This window comes from Dermacentor variabilis, chromosome 11 (assembly GCF_050947875.1).
Source record: "Dermacentor variabilis isolate Ectoservices chromosome 11, ASM5094787v1, whole genome shotgun sequence".
Taxonomy (NCBI): domain Eukaryota; kingdom Metazoa; phylum Arthropoda; class Arachnida; order Ixodida; family Ixodidae; genus Dermacentor; species Dermacentor variabilis.
In genome coordinates this window covers 69,705,313-69,722,658 of record NC_134578.1, presented here as the reverse complement: position 1 = coordinate 69,722,658, position 17,346 = coordinate 69,705,313, and the positions used below count along the sequence as shown (strand labels likewise).

The window sequence follows — 17,346 nt, the reverse complement described above, 5'->3', positions numbered from 1 at the left end:
CAAGTTGCATGTGTAAGATATTTGAAAAAATGATAAATCGGCGACTGATCCATTTCCTTTAACAGAACAAAATGCTTGATCCCTATCAGTGTGGCTTCCGAGAAGGGCGCTCCACAACCGACCATCTTGTACGTATTGAAGGAAATATCCGGGACGCATTTATACATAAACAGTTCTTCCTCTCGATATTTCTCGATATGGAAAAGGCGTATGACACAACGTGGCAACACGGGATCTTGCGAGACTTATCGGAAATGGGCATTCATGGTAATATGCTCAACGTAATAGAAAGCTACTTGTTCAATCGTACTTTCCGGGTGAAAGTCGGCAATGTGCTGTCACGTCCTTTTACACAAGAAACTGGTGTACCCCAGGGAGGCGTGCTAAGTTGCACACTTTTTATTGTTAAGATGACAACGCTTCGTGCTTCCTCACCACCGGCCATTTTGTATTCCGTCTATGTGGACGACATTCAAATAGGCTTCAAATCCTGTAACCTCGCAGTATGCGAGAGACAGGTACAGCATGGTTTGAGCAAGGCGTCAGGGTGGGCAGAGAAAAATGGTTTTAAAATCAATCCTCGAAAGAGTTCTTGTGTGCTGTTTACAAGGAAGAGAGGCCTGGCTCCGGATCCTTGCTTAGAAATATGTAGACAACAGATACCTGTAAACAAAGAGCACAAATTTCTAGGTGTTATACTCGACAATAGACTCACTTTCGTCCCACACATTAAACATCTTAAAGAAAAATATCTTAAAACAATGAGCATAATGAAACTTCTATCCCAGACTACGTGGGGTAGTGACAGGAAGTGCTTAATAAATCTCTATAAGAGTCTGATTCGGTCACGATTAGATTACGGTGCCATGGTATACAACTCTGCCGCCCCGAGCGCGCTAAAGATGTTAGACCCTGTCCACCACCTAGGTATCCGCTTGGCCACAGGCGCTTTCAGAACAAGCCCAATTGCAAGCCTATATGCCGAATCGAATGAGTGGTCACTCCGCCTGCAGAGATCGTACATCAGCTTTACATATTTCCTTAAAGTACGTTCTAATCTTGAACATCCATGTTTTGGCATCGTTACCGATATGACGTGCGCTACACTTTTCAGCAATCGCCCCTCTGTAAGACAGCCTTTCTCGCTGCGTGTGAAAGAGCTTAGCCATGAAATGCATATCCCACTCCTCGAGCATCGCTTAATCCACCTAACCAAGCTCTTACCTCCTTGGGAGTGGCAGGTGATACAATGTGACATATCCTTTATAAAAGTTACAAAGCCCGCTCCTGAGGCAGAAATCCGGATGCATTTCCTAGAACTACAGTACAAGCACTCCTGCGCAGAGTTCTACACAGACGCTTCGAAATCAAATGCCGGGGTATCCTATGCAGCCGTCGGCCCATCGTTTTCGGAATCCAATGTAGTGCACCCGCAAACAAGTATCTTTACGGCCGAGGCCTACGCATTACTCTCTGCTGTGAAGCATATAAGAAAATCAAAACTTCCAAAAGCAGCGATCTATACTGAGTATCTAAGCGTCGTGAAAGCATTAATGCCACTCAGGAAACATAAAAATCCCGTGTTTAACGAACTATATTCGGTCATGTGCAAAGCGTACTCATCTAACCAGAATATCATAATATGCTGGGTCCCTGGCCATAGGGGAATCGAAGGTAACGTTCTGGCGGACGAGATGGCCACGTCAATCACATTGCAAGCTGTTAACCCTACCGCTGCGGTGCCTGTCACAGATCTGAGGGCTTTCTTGCGAAGGAGATTGCAAGACCACTGGCAACGCATGTGGGACGCGGAAACGGATAATAAGCTCCACATTATAAAACCACAGTTAGGATTCTGGCCATCTACTACAAAATCGCGCCGAACAGATGTCCTATTCTGTCGTCTCAGAATAGGACACACATTTGGCACCCATAATTATCTGCTTACTGGAAGTGAATCTCCAACCTGTGGTAGATGCGGGGAGAGGCTGACCGTGCTCCACGTCCTCCTGGAGTGTCGGGAAGCCGAATCTGAGCGAAAGAGACATTTTTCATTAGCTTACCGACAGCACATTCCTCTTCATCTTGCAATGCTTCTTGGTCCAGAACCGCTTTTTAATACCGACACAGTGCTAGGTTTTCTTAGAGATGTGGTCTTACATGTTATTAGTCCCATGAATTCGTAGCGCCTCCTCTCTCGAGAGGATGCCACTGCGATAATTGTTTTGCATAGCACATGCCTCCAGGCCCTTGTGTTTCAAGGGCTCTAAGGAGGCAGTAGTGCTCTGGCCTTTCTCATAATCTGATATCTTTTACCTATCGTATCATTCTTCTTAAATGCATCTAAATGCTCATAGTACAAATCATACGTCATGGCCATAATTTTATCATACAGATTTTACGCACTTTAGAGCATATATTTCAAGGCCTCTTTACAGCCACCTTACACGAACCTCATAGTAATCATAATTACACTGCAAACTCATTAACACAGACATGGCGCTCTTTGGCCATACCTGGCCCTTGCGCCACAAAACCCCATACATCATCACCATCATCACCATTTGATACAAGGCACACAGGCATGGTCGGTACTAGAGTCTTGGTTCCTCTGTAACGTGCACAGATTCGGACTTTAGAAAGGTTGTGGGGCCTACATGCACGACTTTTCGTCTCCACACTAAACACTCGTATATAAATAGCACGTTGCTAACTAAATTACTGCATGCTGCCGGGTAAATGTGAATGTTTTCTTGCCTCTGAGGAAGTTCTTACCAGTCTCAGTATATTCGGAAAAGGATGAAATTATACATCGCTAACGACATATCCCAGTATATAATTTATGAAATTGGCTTTTGATTCACTCAAAGCCGATGTCGTATATTTATGCCGCACCGTGCATCTTTATTGTGGCGCTAGTCAGAATCATGCTTGTGAAGGTCGAATTATTGTTTAAAAATTATGCTATCCTCTGGGTTATTCGTTTTAGCCTAAGCGTATGGTCCTTTAGAAATACTTTCCTTACAAAATAGTTAAAATTCCACCCTCGCTCATCCTATGCGAGCCGTTGGATTTGAATCCAGTTTGTGAGTCTGTATAATATTGTGCGCTCTCTGTAGATTTCCGAAAATTTTTTTCTTTTTTAACCTCACGAAAAGGAAAGGAGTGGATAATGCATATCCTATTTTTGGCGGCCGTGAAATCAGCCGAATGCCAGTGCTACAGGAAGATACCTGGAGGGCTAATGACTGCAATACGTCAATATGCCTTTTTCTTTCTCTGCGTTTTCAAGTGTTGCGAAGGTAAGCATTGCACTTTTTATACTGCAACATATTGACACGTGTACTTATCTTTATCGGGCGACCACGTTTCGCCGTTTAAGAAATGTAATCGCACAGCGCGGCACGCGCCTGCATGTATCCGAAGTTTCTGGAAAGTTATCGATGCTTCTACCCGGCTGTCTGTTGTCGCCGAACCTTGTGTTATCTGATTTCATCGCGTGACGCGAATGGTGTAGAACTTTGTGGAAGGCACGCGGGTCCGAATGATTAGTCTGGAACATTCGACGACTGCTCTATAAAAGCCGACACACTTGACCCGCTGATCAGATTTCCGACGATCGCCGACCGTGTTCGCCGCTATCGTTGTGCTATAAGTGTAGCCTGTTTTGTGGGCACAGGTTCGCCCAATAAAAGCTAGTTTTGTATTCCACCATACTGCTTCTTTCTTCACCGTCACTACCACGTGACATCTGGTGGAGGTGCTTGTGCGATCATGTACCGAACGCCCCCGCAAAGCCGCGATCCAAGCCCGAAGCCCGAGGATAAAACCCACATCGCCCAAGACCAGCGTGCTAGCCGCCGACTGCAAGGACTGCCCCCAGAGCACGGACTTCTTTCTACCTGAGGCGAGCAGGAAGATTGCCACCAAGTCCACCCCAATGTCAGCCCCAGCGTCGCCCGTCGTGCTGCAGCAGCCCAGGGAGCCCCCGACGTTCCGCGGTTCAACTTTCGAGGACCCGGAAAGCTGGCTTGAGACGTACGAGAGAGTCGCTACCTTTAACAACTGGAACAGCGACGACAAACTGCGATATGTCTTCTTCGCTTTGGAAGACGCGGCCAGGACGTGGTTCGAGAACCGAGAAGCCACCTTAACGACCTGGGAACTTTTCCGAAGCGGCTTTCTGCAGACATTCGCAAGTGTCGTACGCCGAGAACGAGCCCAAGCGCTATTAGAAACCCGGGTGCAGCTACCTAATGAGACGACCGCGATCTACACGGAAGAAATGAGCCGTCTCTTCCGCCACGCCGACCCTGAAATGCCCGAGGAGAAAAAAGTCCGCCTGCTGATGCGTGGTGTGAAGGAGGAACTTTTTGCCGGAATGGTATGAAACCCACCGAAGACCGTCGACGAGTTTCTTCGCGAGGCCACTAGCATCGAGAAGACACTCGAGATGCGAAACCGGCAATTCGACCGCCGCACGAACTCTACAAACTACGCCGGAGTTCAGTCACTGGCCACCGACTACCTACGCGAGACTATCCGCGCTGTCGTGCGGGAGGAGCTACAAAAGCTGTTCCCATCATCACAGCCTCAAGTGGCTTCGATTGCCGACGCCGTGCGTGAGGAGCTCCAACAACAACTTGGAGTAGCCCCTGAATCGCCCCAGCCTGAGCCGCAAGCGATGACCTACGCCGCCGTCGCACGCCGTCAAGGTCCCCCTCCGCGACCGCGCCAGGGCCCTGTCACGCCGCAGTTCCGTCGTCCGCCGCCGCCACCGCCAGCACGACCACCCGTCGCCCAGCGCGCCTACGCGAGGAAGACGGACATTTGGCGCGCTCCTGACCACCGCACGCTCTGCTACCACTGCGGAGAAGCGCGTCACGTCTACCGACAATGTCCATACCGGGAGATGGGACTGCGAGGTTTCGCGGTGAACGCTCCGCGCCCGCAGCAAGGTGAACGCCCCCGCGATATCGCCGATTACCTCGCCGCTACTCAGTGGAGCTCTCGACGACCGTCGCGTTCGCCATCACCAGGCCGCTACCTGTCGCCGCAGCGCCGACCTTACACTGGCCCAGCCCGGCGCCGGTCAGCGAGCCCATATCTGGAAAACTAAAAGCAGCAACCGATGGAGGTGCGGTTGCTGTTCGTCGAACTGACGAAGATCCTCCGCCGCCGACGAAGACGACGAAGAAACCATCTCGACGACCTAATGACGACACGCCGCCGTCCCGACGAAGTCAGGAAGCCAAGACTACACCGACGAAAGACGACTTGACGACGCGACGTTCCAGCTTCAGTTCAACACGACGCAGCCGTGATCCGACGCCAAGACCCAACTGCAACGCCAGACAAAGAACCACCGACCTCGACGTACTTCTCGACGGCCACGCAGTCACTGCCTTAGTCGACACAGGGGCCGATTACTCCGTAATGAGTGGACACATCGCCGCCCAGTTGAAGAAGGTTAAGACTGCATGGGAGGGCCCCCAAATTCGGACCGCTGGAGGACACCTCATTACGCCGACTGGAATCTGCACGGCAAGAATTACCGTTCATGACCGGACTTACCCTGCCACCTTCGTTGTCCTCCAACAGTGTTCACGAGACCTCATTCTCGGCATGGACTTCCTGAATCAACATGGCGCAGTCATCGACCTGAAGTTGAAATCGATAACGCTGTCACAAGATCAAGCGATACCGCCGGAGAGCTGTCGTAGTCACCACGCCTTGAGTGTGCTCGAAGATCAAGTGAGCATCCCGCCGCGCTCCAGCATTATTATTTCCGTCGGCACTGAAACACCCGGTGACTTAGAAGGCGTCATCGAGGGCGACCAACATCTACTGCTCGACCGTGAAATATGCGTCGCAAGAGGGATCGCTCGACTCCACGGAGGGCAAGCGGAAGTTATGCTAACGAACTTCAGTAAAGAGTTCAAGCATATCAACAAGGCCACGACAATAGCATACATCGAGGAAATTGTGGAAACCAGCAATGCCTTTGTCCTCTCAGATTCAGCCGCATCTACCCCGATGAGCATTGTCCCCGAACAGACTTCGACGTGAATCCAAGCCTTCCTATGAGTAAGCAGCAACAGATCAGAAGTCTTCTCCGACGATAAAAAGACTGCTTTTCGACGTCATCGAGGATTCGACAAACATCAGTTGCAAAGCATCGCATAATCACCGAAGAGAGCGCTCGACCACTCCGCCAGAGCCCTTACCGAGTATCGACGCGAGAACGTGAAGCTATTAGGCAACAAGTCGACGAAATGCTGCGCGACGACATCATCCAGCCGTCGAAAAGCCCGTGGGCCTCTCCTGTAGTCCTGGTAAAGAAAAAGGACGGAACCCTACGCTTCTGCGTCGATTATCGTCGACTGAACAAGATCACGAAGAAGGATGTGTACCCCCTTCCACGGATAGACGACGCATTGGATCGGCTCTGCAACGCTAAATACTTCTCGTCGATGGACCTCAAGTCTGGTTACTGGCAAATAGAAGTCGACGAGAGAGATCGCGAAAAGACTGCCTTCATCACGCCAGACGGCCTCTACGAGTTCAAAGTCATGCCATTCGGACTGTGCTCGGCACCTGCAACGTTTCAGCGCGTCATGGACACTGTGTTAGCCGCACTGAAGTGGCAGACGTGCCTTGTTTACCTGGATGACGTCGTTGTCTTCGCCGGAAATTTCGACGATCACCTTAGGCGGCTTGCAACAGTGTTAGAAGCCATCAAGTCATCAGGGCTCACTCTGAAGCCGCAAAAGTGCCGTTTCGCTTACGATGAGCTTTTGTTCCTAGGCCACGTGATCAGCAAATCAGGAGTACGCCCCGACCCACAGAAGACAGCTGCCATCGCAAAGTTCCCGCAGCCAACTGACAAGAAGGCAGTGCGCAGATTCCTTGGCATGTGTGCCTACTATAGGCGCTTTGTCAAGGATTTTTCACGCATCGCTGAGCCGCTAACACACCTAACCAAATGTGATGTCGCGTTCAAGTGAGAAATGCCGCAGTCCAAGGCATTTCAAGAGCTCAAACGACGCATGCAGTCGCCGCCGGTACTTGCAGACTTCGACGAGGACGCCGATACCGAAATCCACACTGATGCAAGTAGCCTAGGCCTCGGTGCCGTCCTAGTCCAGAGGAAAGAAGGACTTGAAAGGGTGATATCGTATGCTAGCCGGTCGCTGTCAAAAGCGGAAAGCAACTATTCTACGACTGAAAAGGAATGCCTCGCCATCATTTGGGCTACAGCTAAATTTCGCCCTTACCTCTATGGCAGGCCATTCAAAGTCGTCAGTGACCATCACGCAGTGTGTTGGCTAGCTAACTTGAAGGACCCTTCAGGACGGCTGGCGCGGTGGAGCCTCAGACTACAAGAATATGACGTCACGGTAACATACAAGTCCGGAAGAAAACACTCCGACGCCGACTGCTTATCACGCGCCCCCACTGACCCGCCGCCGCAATACGACGAGGACGACGACGCCTTCCTTGGGATAATAAGCGCTGAAGACTTCACTAAACAGCAACGAGCCGACCCGAGGCTAAAAGGCCTCGTCGAGTATTTGGAAGGGAACACCAACGTTGTCCCCAGGGCATTTAGGCGCGGATTATCTTCCTTCACGCTTCAAAACAATCTACTCGTGAAGAAGAACTTTTCACCAGTCCGCGCCAGCTACCTTCTTGTTGTACCGTCAGCGCTGCGTCCAGAAATACTGCACGCCCTACACGACGATCCAACCGCTGGGCACCTCGGATTCTCTCGGACGCTGTCGAGAATACAGGAAAGGTATTACTGGCCGCGTCTGACCGCCGACGTCACCCGTTACGTCAAGACATGCCGAGACTGTCAACGACGCAAGACACCACCGACAAGGCCAGCAGGATTACTACAGCCGATCGAACCTCCTCGCCGACCATTCCAGCAGATTGGGATGGATTTGTTGGGACCGTTTCCGATATCAACATCCGGGAATAAGTGGATCGTCGTGGCAACGGACTACCTCACCCGTTTTGCTGAAACTAAAGCTCTACCAAACGGCAGCGCAGCCGAAGTGGCGAAATTTTTCGTCGAGAACATCCTGCTGCGACATGGTGCCCCGGAAGTCCTCATCACCGACAGAGGAACGGCTTTTACAGCAGAGCTCACCCAAGCCATTCTGCAGTACAGCCAGACAAGCCACAGGAGGACAACTGCCTACCATCCGCAGACGAATGGTCTCACGGAGCGCCTGAACAAGACCCTCGCCGACATGCTAGCAATGTACGTCGACGTCGAACACAAGACGTGGGACGCGGTCCTGCCGTACGTAACCTTTGCGTACAACACGGCGGTGCAAGAAACAACACAGATCACGCCGTTTAAGCTGGTTTACGGCAGGAACCCGACGACGACGCTTGACGCCATGCTGCCCCACGTCACTGACGAAGAGAATGTTGACGTCGCTAGCTATCTACAGCGCGCCGAAGAAGCCCGACAGCTCGCCCGCCTGCGAATCAAGAACCAGCAGAGGACCGACAGCCGACACTACAACCTCCGACGACGTTTCGTCGAGTACCAGCCCGGCGACCGTGTTTGGGTATGGACCCCGATACGCCGACGAGGACTCAGGGAGAAACTACTGCGACGCTATTTCGGACCCTACAAGGTCATCCGACGTATTGGCGCACTGGACTATGAGGTCGTGCCAGACGGCATTTCGCATTCACAGCGGCGCCGCGCACGATCTGAAGTGGTCCTCGTGGTGCGCCTTAAACCCTTTTACGGACGCTAACGTACTTATTTTTTGTTCTCTGTGCTACAAGTGCTTTTGTTTATTTCGTTTGTTTGCAGCATCGGGTCGATGCTTTTTAAGAGGGGGCTATTGACACGTGTACTTATCTTTATCGGGCGACCACGTTTCGCCGTTTAAGAAATGTAATCGCACAGCGCGGCACGCGCCTGCATGTATCCGAAGTTTCTGGAAAGTTATCGATGCTTCTACCCGGCTGTCTGTTGTCGCCAAACCTTGTGTTATCTGATTTCATCGCGTGACGCGAATGGTGTAGAACTTTGTGGAAGGCACGCGGGTCCGAATGATTAGTCTGGAACATTCGACGACTGCTCTATAAAAGCCGACACACTTGACCCGCTGATCAGATTTCCGACGATCGCCGACCATGTTCGCCGCTATCGTTGTGCTATAAGTGTAGCCTGTTTTGTGGGCACAGGTTCGCCCAATAAAAGCTAGTTTTGTATTCCACCGTACTGCTTCTTTCTTCACCGTCACTACCACGTGACAATATTCTCTATAGTGGCACCGTGACCACCATTCAACTGTAAAACGTTTAGTGTGCTTTTTTTAAGGGACTACAGCCTGGGTATCGTTCGACATGACCCAAAGTCTCCTAAGATGGCGTACTTCATAGCCCCTATATGTTGGTTTGGGACATTCACCCACATAATTTTATTTGAATAGTGCCAGCTATTATAGTGAGGGTGTAACGAGTTTATGGAATATGACATAGCTGTCTAGAGGTGTTCATTTTGCATTATCTCTGCGATCTTTGCGCGAGAAATTGTCGCAATCAAAGCGCTCCCTTCGCTATTTGCATGATATGGAAAGCCAATTCTAACCTTGAAATAACTCACTCTGCTTCTTGAAATTTGAAGTCTTTTAAACTCCACCAAAAAAATTGATGAATTTCGCAACGTACCGCCAGGCGCCCAGCGCTCTGCAAACATTGCGTACCACCCGTCACTGTCCGAACTGCTCGAGTTGGGCATGATGTGCAGTTGCGGGGCTGGTTGGAGGAAGTCAGGTTGCTCCGACTTCCCTGTTCTCTGTTCTCTGATCACAGCCGCACCATGTGCATACCCATTTCACCGATTGCAGCTTGTTTCATTGCAGCAGCCAATAGAGTACATTCAAGCGGAGTTTAACTTGTAACAAGCTACGGTGATTTCAGCAACTGTTCACATGAAATGTTTGACGGCTACTAACAACACATCTTATTTCTTGTTGCAGGCATTGTTGTGTATCCAAAGCTTCTAGAAAGCAGGGCAGATGGGGGCCCTCTAATCCTGCAAGTACAGCCTGGTCTTACACTCAATCTCGAGAAGAGCTCTATACTGGCCAAGGATTTAGTTTTTGTGTCTTCATCTTCCCATATATCTACCGTAAGAGCTCTTATTTCATTTGAATGTGCCACTAGAAGGCATTTATTTGAGGAGAAATTGCACTTTCCAAAAAGTTGCGGTTTTCCATAAACAGTGATGCAAATATAGCAACCTGAAGCAAACGTTTGCCGCATGCAATATGACCTCAATACGAGTAATCAATTGTTTAATATGTTGCGGACAACAGCCAGCAAATATATTTGAATAATTCCCGTGTGCTTGTGAGAGGTGTGTATACTCATGGAAGCTTCCTCAGGAGTGTCAAGAGAAACTCAGCTTCGGCATCGAAATGTTATTGTGAACCGTGCAAAAGCTTTCAATAAGTTGCCAAAGATAAATATTACCATTTATGTCTTAAAACCAATTTGAGCAATGCTCTTAGCAGAGAGCACTGATCCGTGAATTATGGACTGTAAAGCACAATTAAGGACCTGCTGTGTCACCTGCCAGAAATTTAATAAACACAAGTTGGGCGACAAAAAAAGTCTAATGTGAATGCTTTAGCCTATTTCGGCTGCCATCCTTCATGCGCATTTGGAACTTCCGTGAAGTGGTTGAATTCAAGAGTACAAACAGTTACTATAAGGGAATATGGATAGGAAGACCTTTATTATACTCGATCATGTGGCATATGTAGGAAGTTGATAACAACTCGAGAAACAATGCACTGCAATGTAATCGGAATGGAGGAAGATGGAGGATAGTAAAAATAAGATATAACTCCATCAGATCCCATCTCACGATAACTATCGACGGTAAAGTGTTTAGCAGCGGAAGAATATAGCGATAGTGTTATGTCATCGTCGAAGCGCCATATATATGCTTACTGCAGCGAGAGGTCTGTCGTCGCGCTTCTCTATGAATACTCTGCGCCATCTAACTGTGTCGCTACTAAGAAGGCACTTGGCATCGGAAATGCATAGAGCGCCAGTGCATGCGAACGCTGAGAAACGCGTCATGCGGCAGGCAATGCTGTTATTATTATTATTATTATTATTATTATTATTATTATTATTATTATTATTATTATTATTATTATTATTATTATTATTATTATTATTATCATTGGCATCCCCTTTGAAGCTGGGTGGCGAAAAATAGCCACCGGTTTGATTTGATCAAGTTTCACTATACATCTATCACCATCTAGCCTTTTGCCTAACTGAGCTCCATTTCATGTTTAGTATTCAAAACCTATATTCCTGTATCGCACCGTTAAACACGCTTGCTATGACTGCAGTTCTATCCGCCGCTCCCTTGCTTTTTATTCCCGCTAATAGTCTCAGCGCCTCCTTCTTAATCTGAACGATCCTAGAAGGCGGACGTTCCCAATGCAGGCCTCGCTCTGGGTGAATATATTGGCAATCTATTTCCATGTGGCTAATCGTTTACTTAAGAGGTTACTATAGGGCCTTCATGACGAAGCACAAAGTGGCCCAATTAAATGTGGCGATTCCCAGCGCTGTAGCAGCTGGTCGGGAAGCAGCCGCGGTGTTGCGTGTTAAGTGGTCGACGGTAGGTATAAACCACTTGTTGCCAGACGTATTCAAGGCAAGTGGCCCATACATATCGACATCAACATGATCAAAGGCTGAAGATGCGTATGGCAGGGGTTGAAGATCCTGGGCTGAAAGGTACGCTGGAGACTTGCCTTGCTGACATTCACAGCAAGAGCGGACGAACTTCCGAAGGAAGGTGTACATCCCCCGCCAGTAACAGCGGGGCCGAATTCGTGCGTACGTCTTGAAAAGAGCAGCGTGGCCACACTAGGTGTACGAGTGGAAAGAGGAACAGATTTCTCATCCCAAGGCTCTCAGGATGTCAAGTGACAGGATAACACGATGACAACTATGCCCCTTTGGGGCATAGTTGCGTCGGTAAAGGAGCTGATCACGTGTCGCAAAATGGGGAACTTAGGAGAACTTAGGTATCCAGGAGAACGTCGAAGAAGGAAGCAGTCCAGGGGTCGTGTTGTTCGGCGGCAATTGCTTCAATGTCAAGTGAAAACGTGCGCACAAGAGGGTGATGACATATGGCATCCACTTCGAAATGCGGCTGTGACAACTTGTCCCCCGGCCTGGTTGAGTTACCCAGGTATGGTATACATACTTTTCATTCTAATATTTTTGCACACATAACCTTTATCTTTTTTTTCCATTTTTCAAAAATTGTCTATCTACCTTGTACCACATTATATGCCAGTAACGGATCTGGTCGTATCAATCTCTTGCTTTTTTTTCTCAGAAATACTATATATGTCTCTTGCTTATTTCGACTGCTAAACGGTTTGCGTTTCCGTTCACTTTGAACCCAAACGCTTCTAAAAGCTTTAAGGTATCTGTGTTACCTCACAAGGGTACTCGCGAGTGGCCTCTGGTGAAAGCGGCAAGTCGGAAAGAGCACGCTGAGATAAGTCAAGAGAATAACCTTAGATGCATAACGAGCAAGGCAGAACCGTCCACACATAACAATGTTAGGTTTTAAGGGTATTTTCCCATAATAATATAAGTGATAGGTAGGCTTTGTATCAATGACCTAATTTTTTTATTTTCTGTATATAAAACATTCTAACACTTCGTAATCATGAAGCTTGCTGAAATGCAAATTTCTATGCCGACCAGATGTTTATCTCCCACATTTTTTTCAAGTTTAGGCTTTCTTTGTAAATAATACTTTGTTAGCAGGAAACAGCGAAAAACTGCAGTTTTCTTGGTTTCCTTATTGTATTCGTCATGATTGTTTTTGAGTCAATATCGTGTTTCCACTAATCTACTGATAAATGTATTCATACCATATATGAACGCGTTTCCACCACCACATAAGTGAAGCTCACCACAAATCTGTTTTCGTTTTAGATAAACGGAGAAGCTCTCGAAAGGAACTTATATCACGATACAATGCTTAAGTCATCTCTCATCGTCGACCAACTAAATGGTGCGGTTCAAGCGGTAAGATACGCCAACTAAATCATAGCACTGTATTCTGATATCAAACAACTGAATTATTGTGCCCGGAAATTTCTGTATTTCCGCGTTTGTGAGTCCCACAATAGGGCCAGCAAGATAACGAGAGATTTTCAATGTGTGCCAGTGAGTCGAGAACACGTGTAACTTGTATGCTTGCTCAACCCAGTCGCCGTCACTTACTTATCTTTTCCGTATGAAGTGCTTTGCTATTACCTCTTTAGTTATGGGTGTATCAGTAAAGAGCGAACGTATTGAAATTTCAAATAATCACAAGCACAATTTAGCAAGTGCTACCTTTCCTTCACAGGAACGGCCATGACACGCGTTTCTACTCTGCAATGCGTGAAATTCATCGCATACTCTGGCCATGCCGTGTTTGCGCCAAAACAAGTAGCGAAAATCTCACTTTTTCTTCGTCCGTTAGCAATCATTTTTCGCCAAAAATAAAGGTTTAGGCGAGAAGGAAAGGCTTCTCTGCTATACGCCACCACTATCAACCCAGTTTACGCGCCTCCCCTTTATGACTGGCGGCACCGCTGTGAAACTCGCGGCGCAAACTCTATTCCAACGTCGATTCATTCGCATCTTTCTTGAACACCATCACCTCAAGGAATCCGTGGTCTTTATAACCTGGAAGCAGTGCTGACCAAAATTTTCACTGTCGCGAAGACCACGTAATTCCGGAAGAAGACAACTTAACATGACTATCGAAATCATTTCAATTAACATTCAAGAGAGGTGTCAGCCAGGGAGATACGATCTCTCCAAGTCTATTCACAGCGTGTTTACAGGAGGTATTCAGAGACCTGGATTGGGAAGAATTGGGGATAAAAGTTAATGGAGAATACCTTAGTAACTTGCGATTCGCTGATGATATTGCCTTGATTAGTAACTCAGGGGACCAATTGCAATGCATGCTCACTGACCTGGAGAGGCAAAGCAGAAGAGTGGGTCTAAAAATTAATCTGCAGAAAACTGAAGTAATGTTTAACAGAACAGCAATTAACAATAGGTAGCGAGGCACTGGAAGTGGTAAGGGAATACAACTACTTAGGGCAGGTAGTGACGGCGGACTCGGATCATGAGACGGAAATAATCAGAATAATAAGAATGGGCTGGGGTGCGTTTGGCAGGCATTCTCAGATCATGAACAGCAGGCTACCATTATCCCTCAAGAAAAAAGTGTACAATAGCTGTGTCTTACCAGTACTCACCTACGGGGCAGAAACCTGGAGGCTTACGAAAAGGGTTCTACTTAAATTGAGGACGTCGCAACGAGCTATGGAAAGAAGAATGATAGATGTAATATTAAGGGATAAGAAAAGAGCAGATTGGGTGAGGGAACAAACGCGAGTTAATGACATCTTAGTTGAAATAAAGAAAAAGAAATGGGGGCATGGGCAGGACATGTAATGAGGAGGGAAGATAAGCGATGGTCATTAAGGGTTACGGACTGGATTCTAAGGGAAGGGAAGCGTAGCACGGGCGGCGGAAAGTTAGGTGGGCGGATGAGATTAAGAAGTTTGCAGGGAGGACATGGCCACAATTAGTACATGACCGGGATAGTTGGAGAAGTATGGGTGAGGCCTTTGTCCTGCAGTGGGCGTAACCAGGCTGAGGATGATGATAATGATGATGATAACGCACATTCAAGAAATGTAGCGACGCACCGAATTGCCCAAGGCACCTTTATTTATCATCTCTAGCGGTCCTTCTAAGATTTAAAGTACTTCGGATATATGCACATACACTGTCTCTGTCATCAGCCCTCCATTGCTGCGGCCCTTCCTCGCCAGGTCTTTTACGACCTAGATCGCATGGGGATGACTGGGACGACGATGTGACGACGAAGGAGGAAAGGCGATAATGCATGACGACAACAGCATGACCATTCAGAAGGGATGGCGTATGTTCAGTGTGACGGAAAAGGTAAACGTTTTAGGAGGCACTAGAGCAAACTGCTATTGTATATTACTACCGCACTTAAGTAGTTATTGCAGCAGCTATGCAGTGCTTGCTGCCTGCGATTGCGCCGGCACTCACCGAGCTTCCTTAGCGCAGCTTTCTAGATTCTAGACTAGATTTATAAGGCAGTATGTTTTAAGCTATTTGTATAAGTTTTAAATGTTGGACCATCTCTCACTATAAGCATTGGTTCATATCTGTTTACCCAAGTTGGTCTACTAGCATGGGACGCTGTAATTACGTGCTGGTCGCTGTCTTCTCAAACAACCAACATGAGTCACTGGACCTGTTGTGTCCCAGTGAATAATTTGCTACTGGCTCCTGTCTAGCGTAGTAGAAGACAAGGGTCATTGCGTATGCGCCACTGGTATTTGAGCCCAAACAGAAAACAAAGCTACTGCACGGGTAATATTGGTGTGTGCCAATTCTTCTCCAATTCCTTAGTGTTTGCAGCATTTGCAGCACAGTTTTCTGGGCCAGTTGGTGCATAATCACAAGGTTATGGTTTTGCCATCTAGAGACGCGAGCACTCAGAAAGAAAACACGGCACAGGACAAAAATGGACTTACAGAGGGACACATGAAGTACGTCGGCTTAAATATATTTAATGAGTAACAACCCCTTTTTTTCTGCCCCACAAATGTTGTATATATCGCAGTCCTTTACTTTGGTCATTTTCGTATATAAAACATAAACATACTCATGTATGTTCTGGTGCTCATCGAACTATACAGGGTTTTTTGAGCTGCACCAAATTAAAAAAAAATGTCGCACATATCACAATTCTGATGCGTGGTCTAAATTACTCGATCAGGCGGCCATTACTTCCATGGGATATCAAATATTTCACACAATAACTACATAGTTACATTACCACTTTCATTATTATTGTTACGGCCACTATTTCAATCTACGAACTTTTGCCGGTGAGTTTGCAAGGCGTATTCACTTGGAAAGAATTCTCCGGAATGCACTAGTTTCTTGATATCTATCTTCCAAATATCCGATTAAATGCATTGTTGCTCCAATTATTTTGGTGCTTCTATGAATATAAGACCGTATTCTTAAAAAATGCCTGGAACGCCAATGCATTTCTTCAGAAAATTTGGGAATTATTTCGAAGCTGGTGCAGTGTGGGGAATTCGATCAAAGTGGATACGCCTTTAGAAGTCACCGGCTATAGTTCGCAGATAGAACTATTTGCCGTAAAGTTAATAATTAAAAATTGAACGTAATGATGTTATGAATTTATTTAGGTATTTTGATTGCTCCTACAATAACAGCCGCCTGATCGAGTAATATTCATCCAGGATTAGAATTGTGCAATCTGCCACAGGCACTTTTTATAAATTTGATCCAGCTAAAAAAAGCGCCCTGTATCAAGCTGATTGTACCTTGGTTAATTCTTCATATGATTATTACCAGCTGAAATATAATTAGGGGCCGGAAAAAATTGCCTAAAGTTAGTTGGACACATTTCTAAATTTCATCATAATTTCATGATGTCACGACACTATTTTGTTCGTGGAACCTTGCGGAAGATATACCGGTTCAATAAAATTAATCGTTTCAGCGAGGAATTCTCAATCCAAACCTAAGGATTGCTCCACTTGTGGCAAGCCGATCAAGCAATGGATATATTCCACATGAAATCATTGAAAACGGCGAAAAATCTACGTCGACGTCCGGCGAAAGTAAGCGCCCTAACTTTAAATTTGGTCTTCACTTAAGGAATCTTTATTTATATCGTCTCAATAGCTAGGTGCCTTTTCATTTAACAGCCCTCAGCGGTACCGAAATTTTCAGAAGGCAGTATGTATAGATTGTAGTTGTATAATTGAGAAAAACATGATTAGAAGAACGTTACGGCTATCGAACACAACCTAGAGATTCACGAGTACTTTTTCAACCTTATGAATAAAAGGCGCCGCTTTGTTGATGTTTCTAAAATGAAGCGAGAGGAAAATGTGAAAAGCGCTTCTCACGAAACCATGCAATTATTGCACACAATTACTGATACACCAATCGCCATGAAATTCTTAAAGCTCAACTGAATCACATAACAGAGGTGCAGAGGTGCAGACCTACCAAAAAGGTACTGCATAATTAAGTGACATGGCTTCGACCAGAGAGCATGTGAAAGATTTTCCAATATACTTGGCGCAAACCGTTACAATGCCTGTGTGAGTATCGTGATCACGTGCCTTAATAAAGAAGCGTAAGTGCTAGTAATACACTGTACCAATT

At 46.9% G+C, this 17,346-nt stretch overlaps 2 long non-coding RNA genes across 2 annotated transcripts in view; both read left to right on the top strand.

Annotated features, from left to right (window-relative positions):
- Positions 1 to 17,346, top strand: part of LOC142563595 (uncharacterized) — a 118,473-nt gene that overhangs the window by 55,911 nt on the left and 45,216 nt on the right. The gene's annotated exons all lie outside the window — the stretch shown is intronic.
- On the top strand, positions 10,019 to 16,793 carry LOC142563097 (uncharacterized). The gene is made up of 3 exons (XR_012824300.1): positions 10,019 to 10,168; positions 13,024 to 13,116; positions 16,673 to 16,793. It is a non-coding gene; the product is annotated as an uncharacterized LOC142563097 (long non-coding RNA).